The sequence below is a fragment of the Balaenoptera physalus genome (genome assembly GCF_965194825.1).
Source record: "Balaenoptera physalus genome assembly, chromosome: 13".
In the NCBI taxonomy this organism is placed as follows: Eukaryota; Metazoa; Chordata; class Mammalia; order Artiodactyla; family Balaenopteridae; genus Balaenoptera; species Balaenoptera physalus.
Window position 1 is genome coordinate 49,945,131 of NC_138892.1, and position 12,634 is coordinate 49,957,764.

A 12,634-nucleotide genomic window follows, 5' to 3' on the forward strand; every position below is an offset into this window, starting at 1 on the left:
TGGGGGGAAGTGAAAGCCTCTGGAAGCTTCCAGTACTGATCACAGATGTTCTAATCTGCCAGGGGATCTCACAGAAACACGAGTCTCAATATATAACTTAGTGCATATTTCTCAGTCATCAAACCACCAGTATCCTAGTCAGAAGACAGACACCCACCTATCCCCAACCTTTAACTTGTCCCTTTAGTCTAACTCCTATTGCTCCTCTCATTAGAGAAATTCCATTCTCTAAGAATTTTCCGAGTCCAGATTGAGCAATAAAATGCCAGCCATTCCTCTGTGGCTTTGATGGATGACCCCGGCATTCCACAAAGAGAGGATACTGCCGTTCAGATTGTGATCCAGACATTTGAGTCCCCCAAAGTCTAGGTACAGACCTGACAATATCCTGAAAGGCAGGGATTTGCCTGATGGCACCAACTAAAGTGGAGCCCCTGTGGAAAGGGCAGATGGGCTTGTGTGTGCCCTCGGAAGGAGCATTAGGTCACATGAAGGTAGTCAGCCCAGTGAGACAAGCTACCTTCTCCCATACATATTTTTCTGGTTGCCAGGAGAGGTCTCCAGCCTCAAGAGTGGCCCTGTTGAAAGATGCTCAATTGAGTTTTGTGAAGGTTTGGAGCAGCCCTGTTGAAAGATGCCCAGTGGAGTTGTGTAAAGGTTTGGGATGAGTAAGGGGATTGCAGAGGGTGTACTAGCAACGCAGGTGGACACGTAGAAAGTAAAGAGCCCCCAGCAGGCCATCTGGATTCCAGCTCCAGCTCACTCCCTGACTCCATCACAGCCTTTCTCAACCCAAGATAAATGTTAGGGTCAACAGAGCTTTTAAAAAATACTGGTGCCTGGACATGACCCTCAAAACAATTAAAATAGGATCAAATCAGATCCCCACCTGAAATTTCTCCCCACCTGAAGTTTTCTCCCCACCTGAAAGTTCTAGTAGAAAGTATAAGGTTATAAAAAGTTTGGGAAAACTTTAAGTGCAGAATTGCAAAGTTAATGCCAAGGATGAGTTTCTTTGGTTTCTCCGGCCACAGTCTCACGCAGAGGGATGGGGGTGGCATCGCCAAAACCAAAGGGTTTTCACGGCCAAAGAGGAAGGTAGGTGGAAACTGACCAAGGAGAAGGGAGGGCTGCTTCCACTGCTCAGGCCCCAGTGCTCTCAGGCCAGGACCTGATTCCATAGCTGCTTTGGGAACTTTGCAAATTCCTGGGCCAATGCCCAGGGCTAGAGAAACCACCATGTCTATGTAAGGCCCCAAGCATCTACCTTCGGTTCTTTAAGATCACACCTACCACTGAAGATCAAAAGATTCCTCACTCCCTCTACCAAGTCCCTTCCAACTTAGCTAAGAATTTTGTCCCTGCTTAACCTCCTTCCCCTGCTCACAGGAGAAATGAGGGTAGTTCTTTTTTCTTCTCTGTTAGGGGCCTGTATTAGGCCTGGTGATGGTCCCGATTTTGACTCGCAGCATCACGGCCCTATTCAGGGGGTTTGCACAGTGCATGATCTGTATGACTGTAGATGATGACCCTGAGTAGGCCATGATTAGATAAGCATGCCACAGACACAAACGTGCAAATGACTGAACACACACTCACGCACACACACTCACACACACAGAGTCAGTAAGCCACCAGCATGGCAAAGAAAGAAAAATAGCAACAACGAAACCAGAAGACTCATTTTAACCTAGACGGTGATCAAACGGTTCCATGTAAACTGTAATTTTAGTTGCTTCTTCCTCAGCCCTAGAAATTATGCTTTCCTTTGAAGAGCTGATGTAGCACTCTACATGATACATTCACTACTAGAATTCAGTGTTCTGATTCTCTCTAGGATAGTAATAGAGACTGGATACATGTCCTAGTGTCTCATTCTCAAGTTATATAATTAGTAACTACATCATGCAATTTTTTTTTTTTTTAATCCTGCTACAAGATAGCAGCTCATAGCAGGCAAAGCTGAAGTTGTTCAGCAGGTTCAGTTTTTTTTTAAGTACTCAGGCTTCTTTCAGCCACAAGTCATTATTATCTGTTTCTTCTTTATCGTTACCATTATTATTATTACTATTTGACCACTGTTAAGGGAATGTTCTCTAGAAATTTGAGAGTTAGAGAGTGAGAGGGAAAAGGAGTATGACATTGAAATCATCTCAACTACAGCTCTTTGCATCTCCTGAGGAGCCTTTCAGAGAGGGGTTTTCTCTAATTTTCATGATCATGATTTCTATCTCATGAGGTGATTAGGTCTTCTCTAATTTTTGTGAGACACCAGTGCATGTCATGATTCACTCTTTGGCAAATAACCCTGCGGAGGGCAGGGAAGCCTAAAGGAGAGACGAAATCAAATCATATTAACTAGTAGGCACTAAGTCTGTAATGGGATAAATCAACTCCCTTTTCTTTTCCTTTTGGTTCTTCAGTTATATAATTATTATTATCCACAGGCTCAGTCTATCTTTTCCCAGAATATATAATCATACAGTTTACTTCCTAGGGCTGGACCTTCGGTCTCTGATCTTCTGAAATGTTGGTTTCAGCTCACTGACCACCTTGGGAGACCCACAGAGATCTGCTCACAGTAGGTCGTAGTTAGGGACTGACTTGGGCACCAACTGGAGTCAGCATCTTTGTAAAATTGCACTTTCCCTCAACAAAGAGAAGTAGCTCCTTTGGTGAAAGACATCTCAGCAGAGCTCATGGTTGAGGTTGATCTATAGTTTTCTTGGGAGGGGGGGCATTTTATCTGGAAAGTACCAAAGAGCTCTCCATCAGTCTGGTAGTGATCCGCCCACCCCGGCCTTCCATTCTCTCCTCACCACAAACACACACACACTTGCTTTCAAGCCTGTCCACCGCTGGGGATGTCCTTTTCTCTAGCATACACAAAAGATGAGAATAGCATCACCACTGACTGACACGTCTTTTAAAATTTGAGAAGCAGTGTTGGCAACTGCAACCACAACAAACAATCCATATCGAGGGCCCACAGTTCTGCCTCGAACATGGGAATTCAGGCCAATTCAAATATTTCCAAAACACCTCTCAGAGCCAAACTCTCAGATCCGCACACTTAAGGGGCAAGCACTCCAGCCCTCATCTCGGGGAGCTGTTTTTAAACAGCCCTCTGCATTAGTGTTTGGGTTAGGTATATGTAAGAAAGTCAACACTTCACAGATTTCTAGTTACCTCTAGATCTGGTCTCTGAGATTTGAGGTTGTGCAAAGTCAAAGGTTAACACTCTAGACCATAGCTATGTCCATGAGTACAGTCCAGTACTAATAGTAATTAGCATTAAAGAGAACCAAACAATATTCAAGTTGCTTCTGTATCCATTGTGTCTGATGTAATGTGAGGAATGGAGAAATGTGAAATTACATAATTTTCAAGAGACCAAAATGGTCTGTCAATGCTGAGGAAAAAGATGACCAAGACTCTCCCTGGGTGGCATAGAGTGACCTACACTTTCTAGGAGAAATTTCCATACTTATGACAGCATTCCTTCCAGATTTTCCAAAACAGTTCTAATTTCTATCAGTTTACCCTCTTGTTGCCATAAATATCCTTGTATTTGTCGTACTGTGTACCATGTATTTTTGGTTTATAGTCAGCATAATTAAAGCTCACTGCAACTTTTGGTGCATACCCAGGCCGTTTAAAGATAGGTCACTCTCTTTTTTCTTCCATCTCTCTTTTCCTGGGAATTAGTGATCCCTTGGCCCTGCTAGAAAAAAAAGAGAGGTATGTCTCTATGCTGCGGGAGTGCAGTCCGCACCGCGGGCCCCTGGGTATTTGGAAGATATTTATGCAGGCCAGTCAAGTAAGTTCCTTGCCAGATTAAAAAAAAAAAAGGGATTTTTTACAGAATGGACCAGACCTTCAAGATTTTGTATCTGGTGATCTAGCAGACAAGAACGCCTGGGATGAATATAAAGGAGGCGTAAAATGCCAGAAAGGAGAACGGTTAAGACTACCTCCATGGCTAAAGACAGAGATTCCCATGGGGAAAAATTACAATAAACTGAAAAATACAATGCAGAATTTAAATCTCCATACAGGGTGTGAGGAAGCTCAGTGTTCCAATATTGGAGAGTGTTGGGGAGGCAGAGAATATGCCACTGCCACTGCCCCAATCATGTTGATGGGTGACACATGTACAAGAGGTTGTAGGTTTTGTTCTGCTGAGACTGCAAGAAATCCACCTCCACTGGATGCCAATGAGTCCTACAATACTGCAAAGGCAATTGCAGAGTGGGGTCTGGATTATGTAGTCCTGACGTCTGTGGATCGAGATGATATGCCTGATGGAGGAGCTGAGCGCTTTGCAAAGACTGTGCCTTACTTAAAGGAAAGGAATCCGAAAATCCTTGTGGAATGTCTCCCCCCTGATTTCTGAGATCTTAAAGCAATAGGAAAAGTTGCTCTGTCAGGATTAGATGTGTATGCACATAATGTAGAAACAGTTCCAGAACTACAGAGGAAAATTCATGATCCCCGGGCCAATTTTGACCAGTCTCTACGTGTACTGAAACATGCCAAGGAAGTTCGACCTGATGTTATTTCTAAAACACCTATAATGTTGGGTTTTAGGTGGGAATGACGAGCAAGTATATGCAATGATGAAAGCACTTCGTGAGGCAGACGTGGACCTTTTGACTTTAGGACAATATATGCAGCCAACAAAGTGCCACCTTAAGGTTGAAGAATACATTACTCCTGAAAAGTTCAAATGCTGGGAAAAAGTAGGAAATGAACTTGGATTTCATTATACTGCAAGTGGCCCTCTGGTGTGTTCTTCATATAAAGCAGGTGAATTTTTCCTGAAAAATCTAGTGGCTAAAAGATAAAACAAAAGCCCTCTAACACTTAACAAGACATTCAAGATCACAGGAATTTTAAAACTTTGACTCCAGTTGGTAACAGAAGTGATGGCAGAATGCCTAGACTTCAGTGGATATATCCCAGTCTTTTTGTCTTAAGAAAAATGTCAATAAGTTGTGCATATTTAATTATAATAATTCATTTGTCTTTTAGCATATCTTCTTTGTCCCAGGGAACAATTGCTTGTTATGATGTAATCATAAAACATCTTTGTAAGAGTTTACTGTTAAGAGTATAATTTTAAAAATACATTAAAAACTTCTAGAAAATCAAAAAAAAAAAGTCACTCTCAAATTTGGAGACTATAACCGTACTATATTTAAAGGGGGGAGGGAGACCAAATCAAGGTTACAAAAGTTGTATGATTTAAATATTGGCATTTAACAATTTAATACCTTTAACCACCCCCCCATACAATGTAATATATTCTGTTCGCAAGAAATTCATAGAATTCTGTGTGCACACAAACACATACACACACACCCTATGTCTGGTGTGGGTTTCAGCCTTGTCCTTGGATCCCCTTATCTCTGGCTAGACGTTTATTTGGAGAGCATGTTAAACATCTAAATGAAAGGTGCTTCATGACTTTGACCCTGCAGGGTAGGAAAAAATAATTTTTCCTCTACCTTTCTAAGTTATTGGCCAGGGCCCCTGGAACAAAAGACCGATTACCAAGAGAAAAACACGAAGAGAAGTTTATTCACATGTATATCTCACATACATGGGACACACCAAGGGAAATGAGTAACTCAAGGAGGTGGCTTAGAATTCAGGCTGAAATACCACCTTCTGCTGCATCAAAGAAAGGACTGTGGTGGGGCAGGTCAGGGGTGGGAAGGTGACCAAGAACAGTGACACGGCAAACAGGGTAAACTTCATTCCACAGATCGCAGCCTGTGCCTTCTCCGTGGATAAGCCTCTTCTGACTTAGAGCCAGCCTTCTCTTCCTGGTCCAGACAGCGAGACCCCCTCACAAATGGATATTTCCTTTACAAGTATAGATTGTCCTTACAAGAGGGCAGCTTTTATTCTGTTTTTCAGAGCTTCTCTTCTGTCTGCTCTTTCTCAAAACAATCCTTATGTCTAGAGGCCTATTTTGGGGTGGTGTACGCTGGTGTCCTACAATAATACGAAATGCCCTTCTGGCCCCCAGGTGAGAGGCCTTATGGTGAATGCTCATAAAGCAGCCCTGAATATAAGCACAAGTCCCAGTAAACACAGTCATGAGCCTGATGGGAGAACAGCAGTCTCCAGAATCCAGGCAGGAGCTCTGTCCTCCTAACGCTTGGCTTTGGTGCTCAGGGCCTGGGAAGAGCTGGACAGAAAACCCTGCGGCCTGGAAACAATTTCACAGGCGGATACATTTTTGAACCTGAGGGATTGTTAGAGCTCAGACTTTTGTGCTCTTTTCCACAGTAGCTTTCAGTGGAGCAACATGGAAAGCCCAGACAGAATCAGCTTTCCAAAGCTGTCTGTCTTCCCACCTGCTGCTGCTGGGTATCCTGGGGTCAAGGGAGGGAAGCTGGCCCATGAGAGAGGACCATCTACTTGCCTACCCCACTGGGAGAAAACCTGCTAAAAGCAAAATGAAATCTTCCCCTGGGGCCATTACTCACTAGGCCCAGCTCTGAACACAACGCTGGTGGGGAGTTTTAGGGAAGTTTTAAAACATAGAAGTGGGAATTTACCTGTGTATATGTACCAGCATTGGGAACCTCCATCTTCACAGGCCCTATTCCTGAGGCATCAGCACCAACTAAAGTGGTCAGATGCTTCCTACTAAATTAAGGGAAAGAAATATAACATGGCAACCTGTCCTAAGTAAGACATAGGAATCCCTGTACATTCCTCCTCTTGAATCACTCCCTCCTTGCAAGCAGGGATTCGTGCTGGTTTCATGGAATATCCTCTCTAGATTTTGAATGCAGCTCCTCCCCCATGACTCTGTCCTTCCCAACAGCTGTCCAGGGTCTGGGGCACTTCATTAGGTGAAGCCTTGGGTCAACTGTATGTCAGATTCCCTAACCCCACATTTATTTTAGGGATTAAAGAATGGAGGGAGTAGGAAGCAAGGGATACTCAGAATTTAAACATTTTCCCAGATCCTTTGCCCCAGGTAGCATTAAAAATCCTGAAAACCAAGTGCTGTACTAATCATGGGGCCTGTGTCTGGGAGCTTTCAGCCATCGGCCTGCTCAGAGCGCTGAGGAGCAAATAAAATTGCCAAGGGTTTAACAATTATAACAGCTTTTGTTCAGCACCGTTTATGTGCCAGACACCATGCTGAAAGCTTCTTATACATGAAATTATTTAATTCCCCTCAACTCCTGAGAGGTTTATATTATTTCCCCCCTTTTTTTGCAAGAGAAGAAACTGAGGTTTGGAAAGGGCAAGAGACTCGTCCAAGGTCACACAGTGACGGTTGGTGAACGCAGGGTTCAGAAGCACACTAACTCCAAACAGCAAAGTGACAGAAAGGGAATATGTGATTCAGAAATTCTCAGAGCATTTACTGCTTATCCCAATCGTTTGGGACTTTTCACATAATATAAAATGTTGCATCAATTTTCATTTCAGGTTTTATAATCACACCAAGACTGCAAATTCCTTGAGGTCAAAGACTGGGTTTTCCACTTCTCTGTGTTCTTCAAAGTGCCTAACATAGCAATTTGCGCAACATAGGCAATTTAAAAATATGTATTAACAAATCTAAATGTGGTAGAGGTAAATTAATAATTATTAAGTGAGTTAAAGAAAAAAGTGAGCCTTCCAAAATAAAAATGGAAGAGGGTTTGTTTTCGCCATTTCCCAGGATGTGGGTCATTTTTAAAAGGCAAATTTTCAGCCCATCTGGAGTTCCAAAGGAGGGAAATAGCCCAGGTTAATTAACTTCTGAAATAGCTCCACTGCGAATGAAGAGGGCAAGTGGAAGCCTCCGCCAGCATCCTGAATATGTCAGCGGGAAATGATCCCAGCAAAGCTTCAGTGTAAATCGAGCTTGGTTCCCCGTAAGCCCCAGATTCTCACAACTTCAGAGACGCATCCTTTGATCTTTTCACCCTCTCCTGAGGGCTTATAGCTTCTGCAGTGGCCGGAGGGCAGGAGTCACAGAAGCTCAGCCCTGGTGCGCATGTGAGCAGACAGGGGCTGTGTACCATCAGGAGCCAGTGAGATAAGCAGCAAAATCCTTTAAGCAAAGACCCTGGGGGCAGAAATGCCAGAGACCGAGGTACTGGAATGTTTAGAGATTTCAATCTGCAAGGAGAGAGAAGGCTTCTACCATCCCAGCCTGAAAGAAAGCCAAGTAAAGGGGTCACGCTTCTTTCCTCCCTCAAGGGCTGCATCTTCTACGCTGTCCCCTTTTGAGCGGTGTGCCTGCGCCCCTGTCCTCACGTGCACCGGAGTGTGCGTAAGCACATGCAGCTACCCTAACTGTGCTCAGTTCCCTCTTTCTTTTCTTTATCAAAGTGCACAGCTGTGATTCTCCTAGATGGTGCTGGACTCCAGGCCGCCGTCCCCCTTCCTGGGGGCAGCTGCACACCAGACAGTATAAAACGAGGACGGTAACACCAACGCGTTCGAGCGAATAAATCCCCCTCTCCCTTTGGTCCTCTATTAATGCAGCAGTATCTGTCACCTAGATTTTGTTCTTTCTCCTTCAAATACAAATACTTCAAATACTTCTCCTTAAGGAAGTGTCATCCCTTAAGACATCTTTCTGGGGATGAGGAGGACTTTTTTCCAACATTTGTCTGGCACCATTTCTGGCCACAGTCTGTGGCCTCTTTGTGGGCCATCACCCTCCCAGATGTAGGTCTCAGCCAGCAGTGCACCTCTGTGCTCAGGGCCCCGGGGAGGGGAGGGCCACCCTCCCAAATGTTCCCTTGGTAGCGCACACTACTCCTCTCCCGGTGAGGCCAAAGGCTGCCACCGAGCTCTGGTTTCTCCCACTGTGATGGGGTACGCTGCCAGTAGGGTCCTGGTGCTGTGTCTGCCATTTTGAAAATGAAAATATCCGCTTCTAACTCCAGTGACCATCTGTTTGTAACCTTTACGCCTATCCACAGGCCAGCATGAAACTGCCACTGTAGCCTCTGGGTCTCCCGGACTTTCGCAGCGGACTAGCCACCAGCTTCCTCTTGCAATCTTTTGAACAGCCAAGAGCCGTTGTCACGAGCTATTCATCACTACAAGCATAGTAGACATTTTTAAAGGACTGCACATTGTATGTCACTCCCAGTCTTCCACGGTGAGGAGCAAGAAAGAGGAAGAAAGGATCAGAAATTAAAATACGAAAATTTGCAAACCCATAGAGTTCATTACACCTTTCAGAATATAACTGGGTAGATTGAAAAGAATTGTTCATGTTATCAAAACAAGTGGAAGAAATAGGATTTAATATTTCTGGATAACAATGACATACCAGAAGAGGAAGAACCCTATTTAAGGAGTAAAACCTGTGGGAATTTAAAAACACCTGAGGATGTGTGATATCCATCTCTGGAAGAGATGGGACGATAAGAGATGCAGTAATGATACTGGTTGGGATGCTAATAAAGCAAGTCTAGCTTAAAAGCAGGTGTCAAACAGAAATTTTCAATTCTGGGTAGTTGGCATCTTAGCAATCAGAACCGTAGAAGACATTCTTTTTTTTTTTTTTTTAATGTAACTAGCCCCTCTGGTTGGTTTTTTTTTTTTTTTTTAATTTATTTATTTATTTTTGGCTGTGTTGGGTCTTCGTTTCTGTGCGAGGGCTTTCTCTAGTTGCGGCAAGCGGGGGGCCACTCTTCATCGCGGTGCGCGGGCCTCTCACTGTCGCGGCCTCTCTTGTTGCGGAGCACAGGCTCCAGACGCGCAGGCTCAGTAGTTGTGGCTCACGGGCCTAGTTGCTTCGCGGCATGTGGGATCTTCCCAGACCAGGGCTCGAACCCGTGTCCCCTGCATTGGCAGGCAGATTTTCAACCATTGCGCCACCAGGGAAGCCCTAGAAGACATTTTTTATTCAATGCCAGTATAAGATAGAAGACCCTGGTTGCCCAGCCAGTTGGCCATGTGTATCATTCATCATTTCTTGGTTACCAAGAAAATTATCAAAATACGAGTTTGCTATGCCGCAAAGCAAAGAGGGATTTCAATATCCTATGCCCTCAGGGAAGAGGTATAAATCTAGATTGGATGGGCCAGTGAGGTGGGGGGGGGGGGGAAGGGACCAATCTAGTCAACTCCTCATGAGTAGCTGAACAGTCAGATGAATAATATAAAGAGGGTATAAAGCATTCACATGCGAGTCAGCCAACCTGGTGCAGAGGGGCCCATGGCAGGAATCCAGCAATCAGATAACAATCGAATCTTACAGGAAGTGGCACTGCATTTCTAGGCATAGACAGTAAAAATAACGTCTAGAATTTGTAGGTGTTCCTGGTACTGTTAATAACGCACCTGCCAGGCTCTGTGCTAAGAGCCTCACAAATTTTATTTCACCAAATCCTCAAAACCAGCTAATGAGATGGGTACTATTTTTATCTCCTATTTTTAGATGGGGAAATTGAAGTTCAGAAATGGTAACCCCACTGGTAATCGCCAGAGTAGGGATCTGAACTGAAGCTCAGGGTTTTTCACCCTGTAGAATCTAAGGAAAAAAATGTATCCCTTCATTAATACCATGAGGCAGATACTATTTCCTTCATTGTATAGATGGTGAAACAGTGGCTCAGTTGGTTGACTTGTCCATGGCCCACAAGCTAGCAAGGAGCAGACCTAGAATTTCAGTCCACATCTTGTTTGAAACCAAAGCCAGAGCATTTAGGGTTGAGAATGGCCCTTATTGGCCTTAGTCAATCATGGTAATCCATTGACCAGTGATGGTTCAGGAACTTAGACCAGTCAGTATCTAACATTTCCCTATCAGGCAATTTTTGCATCAATAATTGTTATGACTAAAATTGGTCCAAGCAAATGAATTGGAAGGACTTGGGTTCCAGAGCTCAGGTTCAAAGATCTCTCTCTCTCTCCTCACCCTCCTCCAAAAGTGAATGGAAAAGCATGTGGCACCGATTGTTACTCGAAGCCACCACACTACCAAGTAGAGAATTCACCTTTGGATGAAGTCTTCTTTGTAGATGGCTGTGTGAAGAGATAGAGGTAACCTAAGCTGTTGATGACACAATTAAATGGTAGGATCGACCAACCTTGAGGCTGGATTCCTTTTTGTATGAGCCAATAAATGTCCTCACTGTCTGAATAACTTTGAGTTGAGTAACCATTCTCTGCAATGAAAAACATCCTAACAAATACCTACCCCATGAGTCCTCCTCAGAGAAGAAGGGGAAGAGTCATCCGAGCCCTTATAGATGATCTAACTCATGTGAGGGCGTCCACAGTGTGCTCCTTTCACAGATGAGAACGGTAAAGTCCAACAGGGTTATGTAACTTGCCCTAGGTTACACAGCTAGTAAGCGACAAGGCTGGAATTTGTACCGAGGAGGGTCTAACACCAAAGCTTGTGTGTTTTCCAATACGCACAATGGAAATCTTGGCCAGTAATCTTCCAGTCTCCTGCAGAAGTTAGGTGAGGGCTCACTGAGGACAAAACCTAATAAGAAATCTGGTTTTCACAGCAAATTGCCGGCCTCAGCAAGGAATTTGGGTGTTGGACACGGAGAACCTGTTGTATGGCTGGGCCAATGTGGCAGGAGAAGAGAGAGGCTGGGATTCAGAGGCTAATCCTGGCACACTGGACCTGGGTTGAAGGCCAAAGCATCACATTCAGACTCTACCAGATAATGTGTGTGAGGTTACTGATATCTCTTTCTGCCCCAGTCAGGACCAGCTCAGCCATCAGTGGAGAACACAGCAGCTTAAGTGGAAACTCTTAAAGACAGAAGCTGGTAAAAAATAAAGGAAAAAGGGAAGGGGAGTAAATCCACAGATATTAGGAACATGATTATTATGAAAGTGGCAAAGTGACTCCCTGCTAGATCTTTGCTTTATCTCAAAGTATCAGCTCTTTCTGGCCAATCTGCACTATATCCAAGTTTCTCATATGTTTTTAGTGCATTTTCACATATAACATATTGTTTTCCTAAAACTGGTTATTATTCTGTCCTGAGTTCTTGCTCAAAATTTACATTTGCATCTGAAACTCAAAGTACTATGGTACCTGGCTACCTTTCCCAGAGCTGGCATATATGTCTGCTGACATTGAATACTGTACTCTTTCTTGTAGAGAGTGCCATTCATATGACTTCACTCAAATGGTGCAGTGCACAACCTGAACAACCATACCCAGTAGTCCTGCCTGATTCTCCAACTCCTTGTCCACTATTTGTCTAAGACTTCTTTCTTAATTGTGTTTGTGCCTATTTTCACTATTACATATGAGATAGATTGGCTGATGGTTGCCACAGTTGCTCAAGTCGTCAGTGTAAGAAAAAGTGTTCCGGCTTTGGTTTCATTTCAAACAAAATGTGGGCTGGAATTTTAGGTCTGCTCCTTGCTAGCTTGTGGGCCATGGACAGGTCAACCAACTGAGCCACTGTTTCACCATCTATACAATGAAGGGAATAGTATCTGCCTCATGGTATTAATGAAGGGATACATACTAAATGAGATAAAACATGTCAATGTATATTTTTGTTATAATTATTAATATTATCAGAGTCCCTAGCATGATGTCTGCAACTGAGTAGATCTTCAATAAATATTAATTCTCTTCTCAAATTTCTATATCAATCTCAGTCCCTTCTCTGTG

General features: G+C 43.8%; 1 long non-coding RNA gene and 1 pseudogene across 2 annotated transcripts in view; both read left to right on the plus strand.

The window, feature by feature from the left end:
* The window catches only part of LOC309642043, a 371,803-nt gene that overhangs the window by 138,437 nt on the left and 220,732 nt on the right, over positions 1-12,634 (plus strand). The gene's annotated exons all lie outside the window — the stretch shown is intronic.
* On the plus strand, positions 906-9,868 carry LOC309641988 (lipoyl synthase, mitochondrial pseudogene; annotated as a pseudogene). The gene has a single exon. The product of its transcript is annotated as a lipoyl synthase, mitochondrial pseudogene (transcript).